Genomic DNA, 11,771 nt, shown 5'->3' on the forward strand with positions numbered 1-11,771 from the left:
TTATCCTGGGCAAACACCCAGGAGTGGAATTGCCAGATCGTCTGTTGTTTAACTCCGTAAGAAGCTACTAGATTGTTTTCCACCAAAGTAAAAACAGTGGGCATGTCACTCCCCAGCCTCACCAGCACTTGGTACTGCCCGTTTGTCTTTTTGATTGTAGCCATTCTAGTAGGTGTGTAGTCAAATCTCATTGGTGTTTCCATTTTCTAATGGTTAATGATGTCATACACATATACCTGCATTTGTAAGCTCTAAAGAAATAAAGGGGAGCACAAAATTCAAAGAAGGGATAGTTGAGAGTCATGTTACCAGAAAGGGGACCTGGCCCAGAGCAGGCCTGCCTGAGGCCGGCCGGTAGTGTGTGGGTTCTTGACTTTGTACAGGAAAGATTTCATAATACGAGTCCAGGTGATTTTGAGCGTACATTTATTAAAGCTGAGGACAGTAAGACAAAGAAGGGCCTAGGATAGAAGAAGCAACAGGAGAGAGCAAAGTGTGGCTGGTTTGGCTCACTGGAAAGTCAGAGAAAAGGGGGCCTTGGAGACAGGCTCAAGGGGTTAGACCAGGATGAGCTGCCACCGCCCATTGCTCCCTTGGTTGCAAGTCAAATGGGGTCCCTTAGAGTTTAGCAGATGCATGCCTTTGGGAGAAGAAGAGGAGGAAGAGAAGGCGCAGGTGTGATCCTGGAAGGGAGAGCAAGCCCTGGGTCCTTAGTCTTGAGGATTCAAAAGTCTGGGAGTTTAGGGGCGATCCTAGGGAAGGGTCTCAAAAGAACATTCATCAGCTTCTCCAGGTGTGCCCTTTCAGGATCATGGTCTCCACTCATTGGTAGATGCCAGGTCAAGTGGTCTGAACCACATGACCAGCAACATGCCAGGGGAGGAAAGGCCACCATGGGGGCAAAGTCCAGCACCAGTTTTGCCTGTTGCTAAGGAACCTGGGGCTTTCTTCCCTGGCGACCTTATGTATCTGGCTGTAAATTGCTTTGGCCAGTTTGTTCAGCTATCAGTGTCGGTTTCCCCATTCCACTTGCCAAGGAATTTTCCTAGCCTCTTACCAGCCTGCCTCAAGTCAGGAGGTAGGCATGCAAGATGGTACCACAAAAGATTGTAGAATATAAGTGGGGGTATATACTGGGAGGTTTTACTGACCCTACAGGGCAAGAGATGAGACTTCATGTTCTTGGGGAATAGATGGTGACGTGGCATTGGCATTCTCTATACAGAGCTGGGACTCTGGTAGGATCACACCTGAGGGAATGGGTACTAGGAAAACTTTCTGCCAGCTCAGGGAGACTACAGGAAGATTGTACATTTTTAAAAATTGTTATAATATCCAGTGTGGGCTAGGATATTATAGGAAAAACAGGCATTAATTTATGCTGTGATGGGCATAAACATTGTTATAAACTTTTGAGAGGGCAAAGTTATAGCAATCTTACTAGCATTCATATTACTTAAAATCTAAACATGATTCTATTATCTATTTGGAATTTTTCAGAAGTATGTAATAGGAACTAAAGGTAGTTTAAGCAAAATGATGGTGATGATGCTGGTAGATGGGAAAGGATGTGTCATACCTAAGATAATACAAGATCAAGTGTCAAGCGGGCCTCACAGGATATAGGCCAATCATCAAACAGTCATCAGAGCCCTAGCCGGTTTGGCTCAGTGGATAGAGCATTGGCCTGCGGACCAAAGGGTCCGGGTTCAATTCCGGTCAAAGGCACGTACCTTGGTTGCAGGCTCCTCCTCAGGGCAGGGCCTGGTTGGTGCTCGTGCCAGAGGCAACCAATCGATGTGTTTCTCTCACATCAATGTTTCTCTCTGTCTTTCCCTCTCTCAACATCTACACATTGGCTTCGATTTTCCTGTTCTGCATCCAGCCACATATTCATGCTCAAGTATTCATTTAGTGACTACCACATAATGGCAAAATATATAGCACTGTGGTCACCTTTGTGACAGGAGGCTGGCTCTGCTTCTTTCTGTCTATGCGCTCTTGGGCACTGTTTTTAATCTCTCTAGTCTCAGTTTTCTTATCTGTAAAATGGGAATAATCATGGGAGTTGGATATAGGGCTGGTGTGAGAAAATGAGATAATAAATGCATAGTGCCTGGAAGACAGTAAGCACTCAATATGGTTAGTTATTATTAATTTCTTGCACTCAGTATGTTGGGAATAAATTAAGAGTGATCCCTTTCCCATTGTGCTTACAATCAAGAGACCATTCTAGGTTAAACCAAAGAAACGTTTAGTCTCAATTCCAAAGGAGAGTAAAGGCTCTGAAACAGCCCAGTTGGGGTGAGATGCTCTTTCCAGTCCAATCGATTGTGGCTGGGGAAGGAAGGAGGGAGAAGCAATCACATTGTACTGACATGCTTTCTGGCCTATTTCTTTGGATGGGAGAAGAATTCCCAAAGAGAAGGGTGGGGAGAGGTCATTGCACTATAGACAAGTAGATACTCCAAAAGGTGTCCTCTACAATAAGCAGCATCTCAACCCTTCGTTTCCAACGTTAACTCAAACCTAGAGAGACAACTTCACAAATGTTCAGAAAAGCCTTCCGTCAGTTACCCATCGCCATGATAATGCCGTGAAACAAATAAGCACAACCACCACAAGCGGCATACCACAGCGGGTTTGTTGCCCGTATGTCTGGAGTCAGTGGAGAATCAGTTTTGCTGACCTAAGCTAGGCTGGCTCACCAGGCTGGTGGTTGGCTGGCTGCCCTTTGTGACGACAAGGGCAACTTGGTTACCCTCCGTATGTCTCTCATCCTCCAGCATTCTAGCCCAGGCCCGTTCTCATGGTGATGACAGTGCTGCAAGGGCAAGGAAGCCCAGTCACATAGGCACCTTCCAAGCATTTTCTTACCAACATCCCATTGACCCAAAGCCAAGTCTCGTGGCCAACCCCGCAGTCAGAGTGATAGTGTGCTGCAGAGCTAATGGCAAAGGGGTAGATAGAGGGAGGGGTGAAGAACTGAGCCATGTTGGCAATCCCCACAAGCATCGTTTGTAAGAGGGGGGGGGGGGGAATTTGAAGTGATCTAAATGTCCATCAACAGGAAATAAATAAATCATGCCACAATATGGAATGGCATCTGTATTAGTGTCCTGTTGCTGCTGTAACAAATTACCGCAAGCTTCGTGGTTTAAAAACACAGAAACATGGTCTGAAATGGGTTCCACTGATCTGAAACCCAAGTGGAGGCAAAGCTGCGCTTCTTTCTGGATGCTCTAGAAGAGAATCTATTCTCTCATCTTTTCCAGCTTCTAGAAATGCATTCCTTGCCTTTCTGGGCTCATGGCCTCTCCCTCCATTTTCACATTGCTTTCTAGCTCTGATCTCATGCCTCCTTCTTATAAAGACCTCTGTGATTACATCGGGTGCACCTGGGTACTCCAAGTTAATCTATCCATCTCAAGATCCTTAATCACACCTGCAGAGTTCCTTTTCCACATAAGGTAACATTCACAGGTTACCATAGCACCCTCTTCAGTCATAAAATAAATGCATTCAAATCACAAGATATCCAATAAATCTTGCCAAGTAAATAAAGCAGATAATAGAACAGTGTGCACAATATGTTCTAACTTTCAAAATTAACATTGGCATTTGCGTATTTTTAGATAAAGGTTTGAGAGGATTCTTTACAAATCACTGATATTGGTGAGCTCTTGATGAGAGAGAGTAGAGATCTTCACTTTTTATTTTATGCATTTCTGAAGTGTACTTTTCTTTCAAGGCATATAACTTCAGTTATAAAAAATGAAGCCCTAACCGGTTTGGCTCAGTGGATAGAGCGTCAGCCTGCGGACTGAAGGGTCCAGGTTCGATTCTGGTCAAAGGCATGTACCTTGGTTGTGGGCACATCCCCAGTAGGGGGTGTGCAGGAGGCAGCTGATCAATGTTTCTCTCTCATTGATGTTTCTGACTCTCTATCCCTCTCCCTTCCTCTCTGTAAAAAAATCAATAAAGTATATTTTAAAAAATGCAAAGGAGGCCCCCGAAGTTGAGGCCCCCTCCGAAGGCGGGTGTGTGTGAGGAGGAAGGACCAGGACTGGGACTGGGAGTGAATTCCCCTAACTCCTTCAACCTCTTCCCTCACCTGGCCCGAGTGTGAGGAGGGCCCAGCCAGGCCCCTTCATGTGTGAGGAGCACCGGGGCCGGCCCACAGGCCGTCTTGGGCCTGGTCCGGCCCACCCTGCCGGGTGCGTGAGGACTGGGGCCCCTGGTGCCACCACCGTGATGGCCCAGCAGCAGAGGAGCAGCTCACAGAAGGCCCTGATGCTGGAGCTGAAGTCCCGCAGGAGGAACCGGTGCAGGGCTTCCGGATCACCCTGGTGGATGAGTCCCACCTCTACAACTGGGAGGTCGCCATCTTCGGACCCCCCAACACCCTCTACGAAGGAGGCTACTTCAAGGCACATATTAAATTTCCTATTGACTACCCAGATTCACCACCTGCCTTCTTGACCAAAATGTGGCACCCCGACATTCATGAGAATGGAGACGTATGCATTTCAGTTCTTCATCCACCCGTAGATGCCCCACAGAGTGGTGAACTGCCCTCGGAAAGGTGAAATCCTGCTCAGAATGTCAGGACTATCGTGTTAAGTGTAATCTCATTGCTTAGTGAGTCCAACACCTTCTCCCCAGCCAATGTGGATGCTTCCATTATGTTCAGGAAATGGAGGGACAGTAAAGGAAAAGACAAAGAATGTGTTGAAATCATTCAAAAACAGGGTTCAGCCACTAAAGCCGAAGCAGAAAAGGATGGAGTGCAAGTCCCCACGGCCCTGGCGGGATATTCATCAGAACTGAAGTGCCTTCCAATGACAACAGCTCAGATTTGCTTTATGACGACTTGTAGGACGATGGCATCGATGATGAAGATGAGGAGGACTGAGGAGGACGATGCCGACTGTTATGATGATGCTGATTCTGGGAATGAGGAGTTGTGACCTGCTGCTTCGAAGCCCCTGTACTGACCTGCCATCTCGCGCCAAAGGGAGGGGAGTGAGTGGGGACCTAGCAGTCGCCCCTCAGCATAAACCTATCCAGGGGGTGGGGAAAACAAACACGGCTCCTGCTGACTCCCCTCGTGGATCTCAGTTTGCTCCTTTTTATGGACCTCTTCATGGAGGGAAGGCAATCCTCCACAGAACGTGCGAATTCTTGCATTCTTTACCCTTCCATCGCTGTGTTTTCCCCCCTACCCCACCCCCCTTTAAACCCAAACCCCTGCCGCACTTCGTCTCTACAAAGTGTTCACAACAAAACACGTTTGGTCTGTTTTTAGATTCTTGAAGAATTAAATAGTCTTTCATCCAAAAAAAAAAAAAAAAAAAAAGCAAAGGAGCCCAGCTGGTGTGGTTCAGTCAAACCATGAACCAGGAGGTCCCCGGTCAGGGCACATGCCTGGATTGCAGGCTGGATTCCCCTGGCGGGGGTGGGGGGGAGGGGGGGAGGGTTGGGGAAGAGAAGGGAGAGGGAGTGCAGGAAGTGGCTGATGGATGATGTTTCTCTCTCATTGATATTTCTATTTCTATCCCTCTCCCTTCCTCTCTCTCTAAAAATCAATAAAAACACATTTTTTAACAAATGGAAAGGAGCAGAGCACTGGCTGGTGTGGCTCAGTTGGTTTAAGTATCATCCTGTGCACCAGGAGGTCTTGGGTTTGATTCCCAATAGGTTTGCAGCTTGATGCCCAGCGAGGGGCGTGCAGGCAGCAGCTGATCCATGCTTGTCTCTCATCAATCTCTTTCTCTCTCTCATCAATGGGAACCTTTTTTTAATGCAATAAAGGATGAAATAGCACTATTTTCATCGGCTTTATTCAATGTTGTTTTTAGCCATTGGAGGTCAAGATTATAAGTTTTCACTATCATCAAAAAGCCCTAACCAGTTTGGCTCAGTGGATAGAGCGTCCGCCTGCAAATTAAAGGGTCCCAGGTTCGATTCCAGTCAAGGGCATGTACCTTGGTTTCGGGCACATCCCCAGTAGGGGGTGTGCAGGAGGCAACTGATCGATGTTTCTCTCTCATTGATGTTTCTAACTCTCTATCCCTCTCCCTTCTTCTCTGTAAAAAATCAATAAAATATATTAAAAAAAAAAAAAAAAAGACAAGAGCCCTGGCCCGCGTACCTCAGTAGGAGGCAACTAATCAATGTTTCTTTCTCACATCGGTCTCTCTCTCTCTTTCTCCTCTTGCCCCTTCCCTCCCTCCTTTTCCCTATCTCTAAAAATCGATAGAAAGAATATCCTCTGGTGAGAATTAACAACAACAACACACACACACACACACACACACACACACACCCAAAAAAGTAAATCACTTACCTAAATTCTTAAGACAGGAAGAGATAACAAGTATTGGCAAGGTTGTAGGGAAAAGGGAACAGTTGTGCACTGTTGGTGGGAATGTAAATTGGCACAGCCATTATGGAAAACGGTATGGAGGTTCCTCAAATAATTCAAGATAGAACTACCATATGACCCAGCAATTCCATGTCTAGGTCTATATCCAAAGTGGGGAGAGGGAAGAATCTGGATCTTGAAGAGATATCTGTGCTCCGGGGTTCAATGAAGCATTATTCACAATAGCCACAATATGGAAACAATCTAAGGGTCCAACGACACATGAATGGCTAAAGAAGATGTGACGTTAAGTAAGTGGCCTGAAACCTAGTGATGGTAACACTGAGCTGTAAGTTTTGTTTGTGAAGGCTTCCCTGATTTAATGTCGTTTTTGGAGGCTGCAAAATCAACTGATGAATGTTAAACTGGAAATCTGGGTAAGTAGAGAATAAGAAACAGACTCAGAAATCATGAGTATATATGTGATAGTTGATGCAGAAAAGCTGAATGAGCTCCCCTAGGAATTGTGGGTAGAAATACAAGCAGAGGAAAAGGCAGGCAAATGAGGAAGGATAGAATAAAGAAGCAACCAGGACAGCCAAAGGCAGAAGGAACAGGGCGGCAGCATGAAAGCCATGGGCTGGAGGAGTTCCAAGGCGAGAGTATCTACAATGCCAAGTGGTAAAGATGCTCAAGGAAGTTGAGGCTGAAAATTAGCCACAGGCCTGAGCAAATACGAGATCACCAGTGACTTTGGCAAGAACAATTGAGAAGAATGGTGGGTTGGAAGGCCAGCAGCCGTGGGTTTGGGGTGAAAGGAGAGAATGGGGTAGAGCTGTAAAGGGCAGACATCTCTCAAAACAGTTGGCTGAAAAAATGAATAATCATGCCTGATTGCTGCAGGTTGTTATGGCAACCAACTAAGACAATGATGGAGAATGCTCCTTTTTTAAAGGACCTTTTTTTACTGAGATGTAATTGATCTGTGGTCAAATTCAGCCTTTATTAGTGTTCAGTTCTATAAGGTTTGATAAATGCATACAGTCGTGGAACCATCACCCAAATCAAGATATAGAACAGTTCCATCACCCCAATCACTTAACCCCTTCCCTAAGTTTCAGCCCATAGCAATCATTCTATTTTTGTCCCTGTGGTTTTTGCCTACCCTAGAAAGTCATATAAATGGAAATATACAGCATATAGTCATTTGAATATGACTTCTTTCACTCAGCAAAAATGCATTTGAGATTCATTCATGTTGCTGTGTCTATCAATATTTCATTCTTTTTCTATTACTGAATAATGTCCTATTGTAGGTGAAGGCACTTTGAAAAAATGTGAAATGCTATAGAAAATCATAAAAACTCATCCTTGGCAAAATATGTACGTGTAGGAGGAGGAGTGTGTCTTAGTTTGGGTTCCTTCAGAGGGAAAATCTTAACAATCGGCTTCTTTTAGCTGGTTTGAGCTGGAACCCATTTCAGACAAGTAGTTTATTCTAGAGGTGATTCCAGGAGACCTGGGGAGGAGGGGATGGAAAGTGAGAGAGGGGAGGCAGGCAGCTGGTACAGAGTGTGTTAAGCAAGTGACCACAGTGGACAACTGGAACTCAGTCCTGCTGGGGACCTCTGGAAGCAGCTTGGAATACAGACCTCAGTATTGTCCAACTGAGGGGTGAAGGAGCTGGATTATTTGTCTACCACCTTCTACTACTCACTGGTTGATGGCCACTCATGGAGGGCATTCTTTTCCAGGCATCTCTGGTCTGATTCCATAGATCACCTTGGGTGCCCCAAAGGCCAGAGAAAGTTCTCAGCAAATGAAGGCAGGTGCTGATCCCTGGGATTTGGGCCAGGATGTGGTGACCCAGAATGAGAGGAAAGGGTGGGACATTGGCAGACCTACAGAGTCAGCTCAGGAACTATCTCCTCTTAGTTTTCATTTCTTCCTTGAGCTGTAAACATCAGACATTTTTTATAGCTATTCAAGATGTTTGCATGAAGACCTTCTAAATCATCTATGTCATCTAATTAGGCTTGTCACTCACAGCTAACATTGCTATTATTTATAGTTACTCTCACCATATAGGGTCTGAAGGCTTATTTTTGGACTTGTGAGTCAGACATGCATTCCCCAAGTATGTGTGTTCATGTCGCTATTTATCTGTCTTTGGAAAAACAGGGTGTCATTTTCCATTCTCCACCCCTCCCCCTCCCGCCTTGCTGTACCTACCTCTAACCATTGCCTAGAGGCCTTCTTGTTTATATTAATTTTCATATGTATCTTCCATGAACTTCATATTACCCCAAATCTTCACAAATACATCATTTTACTTAATCTGATGGTAACACTAGGAGAATGAAAGCGACCTCCATGCCTCTTAATCATTTCACAGATGAGAAAAATGAGGCTCCAACTTCTTAAAAATCACTTAAGTTTCCACGGCATCCTTTAGATGCTTCTGGTTTTGAATAAGTAAAATTTCAAATGGAACTGAACATAAGGAGAATTATTGGCTGCCATGGACTGAATCGTGTCCCCCTAAAGTTCATATGTTGAAGCCCTAATCCCCAATGTGACTCTATTTAGAGATAAGGCTTTGAGAAGGTAATTAAGGTTAAGTGAACTCAAAAGGGTGGGGCCTTAATCCTACAGGGCTGGGTCCTTATAAGAAGAGAGAGAGAGATCACTCGATCTCTCTGTGCTTGAACCGCGGAAAGGCCCTGTGAGGACACAGCAAGAAGGAGGCCATCTGAGAACTAGACACAGAGCCCTCACCAGAAACCTAATCAACTGGAACCTTGATCTTGGACTTCTAGCCTTCACAACTGTAAGAAATAAATTTCTGTTGTTTAAATCATTCAGTCGATGGTATTTTGTTATAGCAGCCCAAACAGACACAGTAAATATAAATGAAAGCACAACGGGTTTTCAAGAAAGGCGTGGTATACTGGCTCAATGACATCATCAATGGCTTAGTGTCTTTCCACCTCTCTGCTCTGCCCTCCATGGTGTTGTTTTCAACCCCTGGTTGGCCATCCCTGTGGTCACCTCACGGCTGCCAGCTGCCTTGTTGCTTCAGGCTTCCTGTTCAAAACCAGAGAGGGTCATAGAAAGTCTGTCCTTAGATTCACTCGATTGGCTCAGTCTACGTCACATGACCACCTCTGAGCCAATGACTATAGGTAGGTAGATGGAGCCCACTGATTGGCCTAAACTGGGTCACATGTTCTACCCAGGCGCTAAGAGGGAAGTCAGATTTCTCTAGAAATAAAAGGAAATCCAAGCCAAAAGTAGTGAGAAAAGAAAAATAGTGGAAGGAATGCATAGAAGTAATATGTGCTAGTCTGACTGGGCTACCATAGCAAAATGCCACAGACTAGGTGGCTTAAATAACAGAAATTTATTTTCTCACATTCCTGAAGGCTGGACGTTCAAGGTCAGGTGTTGCCAGGTTTGGTTTCTCCTCAGCTTGCAGATGGCCACGTTCTCTGTGTCCTCACTTTCTTCTGTGTATGTGCACCCTGGTGGCTCTTCCTCTTCTTATAAGGACACAAGTCCTATAGGATTAGGGCTCCATCCTCATGACCTCATTTAACCTTAATTACTTCTTTAAAGACCCCACCTACAAATACAGACAGTGCTTCAACATATGAATTGGTGGGGAGGGGACACAATTCAGTTCATAACAGTGTGCTAGTAGGAATACCGTCATCTACAGGTACCAGCACCTGAGTGAGAGTGGCTTAAGTAAGTAGGACTTTAATTTTCTCACATAACAAGAAGTGTGGAAGTAGGTCACAGTTCTAGTGTGCCCCGCGAGGTGACCAACCATGTATACCACTTGACCATCAGCGTGAGAGCCAGGACCAAGTCCTCCACTCCCAGCCCAGTGCCCTTGCCATTCTGCTTTCAGTCTTCACAGATTTCAGAATGAACAACTAATCAGGATTAAATGTCAAGAAAATACTCTTGCCCTGGCTGGTTTTGATCAGTGGTTACAATGTTGACCTGGAGACTCAAGAGTCTCGGGTTCAATTCCCAGTCAAAGGCACGTACCTGGGTTGAAGATTCGATCCCCAGCCCCGGTCAGGGATGGGGGAGGCAATCTCTCTCCCCTACTTCCTTCCACTCTCTCTAAAAATCAATGGTAAAAAATATCCTCGGGTGAAGATTAACCAAAAAAGGAAAAGAAAATATTCTTTAAAATATGTGGTTTTCCTCCCATCTCCCTAAACGACGGTCCTCAGAAGTATTTTGTGGACCTCCTGAAACCCTTTCAGGGTTCCATGCATCAGTGATGTGCTAGAACCAGCTCAAACCAGCTGGAAGAAGCCGATTGTTAAAATTTTCCAGAATTGCTGTGAGCCACTTAAGAAGCTTGAAATTGGTCATGGAAGAAGTATTTATACCACAGACACTAGCGCTGGAGCTCTTTCTTTTTTCTTCCTTTCTTTTTTTCTGGAGAGACTGTTGTTCAACATTTACCAGCACACCACTGTTGGTAATAATATTAAGATGTTATTTTCCTCTTTCTCTGTGTTGTCATTTGCACTGTTGCTACAACAGTGGGAAAAACTACTGGAATCAAATTGGTATCACCAAACTGTGTGACTAGTCATATTCCTCATCTTCACTCACTTGCAGCAAGGAAAAACAGAAAGAAAGAAAAAATGGCAGCTTTGTTTAAGAATGTCCTCAGTAAACAACTGTTGACAAGGATGTGCAGAAATTAGAACTCTTATACACTGTTGGTGGAAATGTAAAAAGAGTGCAGCCACTGTGGAAAACAGAATGGAAGCCCCTCAAACACTTAAAAATAGAACTACCATATAACCCCGCAATTCTACTTCTGGGCATACCCAAAAGAATTAAAAACAAGAACTTGAATAGCTGTTTGTACAGTCACTTTCACAGCAGCATTATTCACAATAGCCAAGAGCAACCTAAATATCAATCAACCAATGAATGGATAAACAAAATATGGTACATGCTAGTACATACTATGAAATATTTATTATTCAGCCTTTAAAAAATAAGGAAATTCTGGCACATGCTACAACATGGATGAACCTTGAGGACATTATACTAAGTGAAATAAGCCAGTCACAAAAAGTGCTGGTAATATTCTAAACCGTATCTTAGACGGTGGTCACATAAGTTGTTACACATGTAAAAACTCATTGAGCTGTCCACTTAAATTTTGTTTAAGCTTACTAAAGGAAAGGAGCTTAATCACTATGAAGGCCTCTGGGGAAAGACAAAAATCACAGGACGGTTAGTCATTCCTCAAGAATAGAAACCAGAAATAAAAATCAAGCATCTGTACATTTTTCTCAGTGAATTAAATCAGTCACAAAAAGACCAACACTGGATCATTCCACTTACGTGAGGTAGAATAGTC

General features: G+C 44.5%; 1 pseudogene; it reads left to right on the forward strand.

Moving 5' to 3' along the window:
* The first annotated feature begins 4,254 nt into the window (after positions 1-4,254).
* On the forward strand, positions 4,255-4,970 carry LOC103301060 (ubiquitin-conjugating enzyme E2 R2-like; annotated as a pseudogene).
* The last annotated feature ends 6,801 nt before the right edge of the window (positions 4,971-11,771 follow it).

Source organism: Eptesicus fuscus, chromosome 6 (assembly GCF_027574615.1).
Source record: "Eptesicus fuscus isolate TK198812 chromosome 6, DD_ASM_mEF_20220401, whole genome shotgun sequence".
NCBI classification, from domain to species: Eukaryota; Metazoa; Chordata; class Mammalia; order Chiroptera; family Vespertilionidae; genus Eptesicus; species Eptesicus fuscus.